The sequence below is a fragment of the Cicer arietinum genome, chromosome 6, assembly GCF_000331145.2.
Source record: "Cicer arietinum cultivar CDC Frontier isolate Library 1 chromosome 6, Cicar.CDCFrontier_v2.0, whole genome shotgun sequence".
Classification (NCBI taxonomy): Eukaryota; Viridiplantae; Streptophyta; class Magnoliopsida; order Fabales; family Fabaceae; genus Cicer; species Cicer arietinum.
The window spans coordinates 4,063,326-4,068,494 of NC_021165.2; the positions used below are offsets into that span (position 1 = coordinate 4,063,326).

Genomic DNA, 5,169 nt, shown 5'->3' on the forward strand with positions numbered 1-5,169 from the left:
CATTTCTCGTTTATCTCCTCAACCGTGTAACTTTTAATATGATATTAACGACTTGGTTGTGATTTAAGAACCATTGACATTTGTTTTTCTCTATTGACAGAGAATAATTACTTAAGTAGGAAGAAAAAAAGATAAAAAACAGATTGAGATAGTATGAGGATAAAGGCAATGCGACCAAGAGGGAGAGAGAGTCCAAGAGAAGAGAGAGGGTAAAGGCAATGTCAGCTTCTCAAAACAAGTTTGTGAAATATTTTAATAGTTTATCACTATTATTTTAATTAAAAAAATTAAAATAAAGAGGATGTTGTGACCCCTACCGACTCTTGAGAAGATATGTCATTGACTGCAGGGTTTATCTTACAGCAAAATTTGATACAACTTTGACTTCTCTATCTTTAGCCTTACCTACTGGAAAAAAAAAATAGTTAAAATCAAAATTTAATAAATACTAATATAATAAAAAAAATAAAAAAAAATTTAAAAAAAATTCAAACAACTACCAAAAGCTTGTGGATGAAATTTTCCGGTAGCTTCCGGAAACGTCACATTGAAGTTTGTCGAGTAGTGTATTTTTTCCGGAAAACTTGAAATAAGTTTTTCAGTAGTTCCAGAAAACTTAAAAAAAAATATTTCGTTTCAAGTTTTCCGAAGTTGAAGTTGTGTACCAGAAAACTTAAAAAAAAAATTTCAAAAAAAAAAATAATTTTTTGACACTTGTGTGTTCCAAAAATGTTAAAATGAAAAAATAGTCATTTGTACTATACATGAGAATATTTTGATCTTTTCCTTTATATTTTAGGGGTACATAGATAAGAGATTTTGTGGGGCCAAAGCTTACTCCATAACAATTTTTGTTGGAATTGCATAGATTAAATATGGTCAACTATTTTTTTTAATACTTATAATTCAATTGAGAGGAGTATTATTATTGCAATATTTTCCTCATAATTATAGACCTCTTGCCGTCAGCAAAAACCTGCAATCATAACATCAAACATCGAAAGCCGTCTAATTTTGATCGGATGGTTTAGATTCAAATTCAGTATTTAAAATTATAAAATAAAAAATCAAATGTGTCTTTTTTTAGTTGTCTGATCAAAATTAGATGGTTCATATTATCCCAACTCTTTAGCCATTTTTTATTCTTGATTTGTATTAGTGAAGGATCTTGATTTTTTATTTTTTTAGAATCAGAAGCCTAGGCCTCTTACTTTGATTTCCATCTCTTCAATGAATAAGAACTTCTAAAAAAATCCAAGTCTTTGATAGTATAAAATACTTTTGAGGGTGAATAGTTAGCTCTTTGTGATACCTTTTAAGGCCTACAATGACTCTTGGGAAGCAATGCACACTTCATTATCTTTATCAATGTCCATAATCTGTTGAACAAAAAAAATCAATGTCCATAATCTCACAATTTTACAACTTTTTAAGAAATGCTTGGTGTTTGAAAATCCACCAAGGCTTGTTATGAGTAATGGTAAGCTAGTAAGATTTTTCATTTGAGCTATATTTGTGACCAAGTACGGTAAACTATAACTACAATAATTGATATCATCATTTTAAACAAACTATAGTTGGTTAATACTTTTAAAAGCTGGCTGGTGGTTCTTGTTTCATATATGAAAAAACTATAATTACCTAACCAAATATGTAATAACAGTCAACCACATGAATCCTCTTGACTTAAGAGCTAACAACTACACGGGGAGCAACATTTTATTTATAGAGTACTAATTAGTTCTTTGCTTGATAAAAACCTGTGAATATAACCCTGTGATGCATACCTTAATTTAACCCTGTGAATATCTCTCATTTGTCCGATGAAAGAGTTGTAACAGAAGAACCCTATCAATGCCGCCAGAATCTCTTCACAAATAGCTAAAGGTAATAACAAATTCAAAGTAGTAAGAGCAAGTTCAGATCAGCTTTACTTATGATTTAATTATGTGAATGAACTCCTCAACCTCCTTAATTGCCACCAAAAAAGTTAAAAATAGAGATAGGCAGAGTAAACTTGGATGGTAATCATAAGGACTATGGAGGCTAATTAATTTTACAGAAACTTCTTAATTTTGCAGTTGAAGATAACAGAACACAAACTTTCATGAATGATGCCAACAGCTCTCCAACAAAAGCTGAAGGTAAGATTTGTTTGTCTTAATAAGGTTAAGACTTGAAAGATGGGTCATGTTCGAACCAGACCCCTCTCTAAAGTGAATAAAATCAACTATTGATAAATAAATTAATAACTGACATTATGTGCATAACAAATCACGGTGGTTAAAATATCAATCCTCGTTTTTTTTACTTTACGAAATACTCAATAGAAGAGCCTAATCAAGTTCAAATAAGCTCTCATTTGTTGATTATAAGATCCTTTATATGCAAGGCTTAATTGTTCTTTATTTTGCAGTTGAAAAATTAGAACCTAGAAAAGTGGAGCAACCACTATGTGCATGGAAAGTCCTCCCATGTTTACATTGTCACGTGAAACAATAGTCTTGGTTGAAAACATGTCATGGAGTATAAGACCTTATGCTCGGAAGAGTGATGCATATGCAATGAATAGTGTAACACAATGGTCAGTAAAAGCTAGCAAACAAGTCTCAAAGTACACTAAAAATCACAGCATTCCAGCAGTAATATTCTCTACCGCAGTATACACCGGAAACCATTTCCATGAATTCATGGGCAAGTTCAGCTTATCATAACTGACAAGAAGCCTTGGTGGATTGTCAAACACCAAATATTTCTTTAAAAGCTGTCAAATTATGAGCATAGATAGAGATGATGAAGTGCATTGTTTTCCAAGGGTGATTATAGGCCTTAAAAGGTATTATAAAGAGCTAGTCATTGACCCTCAAAAGTATTCCTATTCTATCAAAGACTTCATGGATTTTTTTAGAAGTTCTTATTCATAGAAGAAAGTTTGTGCAATCAAAATCAGAGGTGGCAATAAAAGTAAGAAGCCTAGGCTCCTGATTCACTCAATAAAAAGATCACGACCCTTCACTAATACAAATCAAATAGCAAAAGTGGCTAGAGGGAGGAATATGTTGAGTATTGCAGATACTGTGAACTCTTGTGATGTACTAATGGGAGTTCATGGTGCTAGTCTTACTAACATAGTTTTCCTTCCTCAAAATGCAATTTTCATCCAAGTTGTGCCTTGTGGTAGCTTGCAACAAATGACTTTGCAAATAATGAACATAAAGTACTTGGAATATAAAATAAGGTGGGAAGAAAGCCCTCTTATACAACAATATCCATTAGGTCATATGATTATAAAGGATCCCTCATCAATTGAAAAACAAGGATGGGAAGTCTTTAGGTCAGTGTACTTTGACAAACAAAATGTAAAGCTTGATGTTGATAGGTTTAGACCAACATTGCAAAAAGCCCTTGAGTTATTGCATTAATAGAGTATGGTTTTTGATCTAGTAAGTTGGATTATTTGGGTTGCCATGGTTAGTAATCAGGAAAGATCTCTGTAATTTATTTATATGTTTTTGTCCACTGTTTTTTCCTCAAGTAGCATACAGAATATTTGATTTTGTATTGGTGGACATCAAGTGTTTTAGGCAGGGATTTTGGGACATCTTGCAATAACAAATAGTTTAGGCTGCTGTTGTATTTGATTCTACAGTGAATGCCAAGGATATGCATTATTAGAGTATTAAAATAGTTTACCTCTTAAATTGTTGTTCAATGAATTGTAGGAAGCAACCTCTTTAAAATCATTAACTTAGTTTAAATCACAAATCCTTAGTAGAATGATTCCCATTACTCATTTCTTATAACCAACTTATGCATAACAAACTGCCAGCTAGGCAGTTCCCTTAACTGTATCCTTATCTTCCCTCTTTTTCTTCCTTCCATATACCCTCCATATTGTAGGCCTATTATTCATAGAGGAATTAAATATCTCATCATTTGGCACAATAATAATTGGGGTCATATCAAAAACATTTCACCTTCATAAGTTTTATTAATGAAGTTATGACACCATCTTCCTTCACGTCAAACTAGTTCCACCAAAACAAAAATCTCCTGAATCAAATGGTTGTTGATTGCTCATCCACAAATATTTTGTATTGCATTAACTAAGCATCCAACATAGTATTTAATATTTGCATAAACAATATTTTCAACATAATCTTAAGGATCATTGGGCTGAAATATCAAACTTTACATCAAAGGTCATCGGGGTACAACACCATCATCCCCATTTATTATAAAATTTCAAATCATCTAAGGTCATCTATGCACAATACCATCATCCCAATTTAGAGTTTAATGTCATCTAAGCCCAAATATCTTATTTAGCATCCAAGGTTATTGAGACACAAAAACATCTTCCTAATTTATCAAATTTAGGATCAAATATCAAAGTTCACATCCAAGTTGAGGCATAACATCATCATAACAATTTAAGGAATTAAGAAACATTTGGATTCAAATAATAAATTTGCATCAAATGTCATTGAGGCACAATACCATCATCCTAATTCATCAAATTTAGGATAATCTAAAGCTCAAATATCGAATTTTGCATCCTAGTTCATATGTGGCAGAATACCATCATCCTAGTTATTCGAATTCAATATCATCTAGGCTCAATACCATTACATCAATTTATCGAATTTCATTTTGTTTAGGAAAACTGAAATATCAAAATTTGTATATGAGTAAAGACACAATACAATCATTCCAACTATCAAATATAGAAACATATAAGAACAAATTATGCATCCAAGGTCACGGGGCACAACCATCATCCCAATTTATTGAACTTAGAATCATTTAGACACAAATAAAATTTGTACCCAAAGTCTGGAGACTAAACGCTATCATCATAATTTAACGAATTTAGGTTCATCAAATATCAAATTTCATATCCAAGATCATCGATGCATAATATCATCGTCTCAATTAATCAAATATATGATCATGTAGATCAAAAATCATATTTGACATCCATGGTCGTTGAGACACCAACATTCCAATTTAACAAATTAAGGTCATCTAGTTTAAATATTGAATTTTGCATCCAATATGATTGGCTCAATATCTTCTAAATTTATAGAATTTCATGTCAATAAGACTCAAAAGTCAAATTTACAGCCAAGGTCGTCTAGGCACAAAACCATCATCCCAATTTATCGA

General features: G+C 31.6%; 1 pseudogene; it reads left to right on the plus strand.

The window, feature by feature from the left end:
* Nucleotides 1-2,114: 2,114 nt before the first annotated feature.
* On the plus strand, nucleotides 2,115-4,026 carry LOC101507832 (alpha-1,3-arabinosyltransferase XAT3-like; annotated as a pseudogene).
* The last annotated feature ends 1,143 nt before the right edge of the window (nucleotides 4,027-5,169 follow it).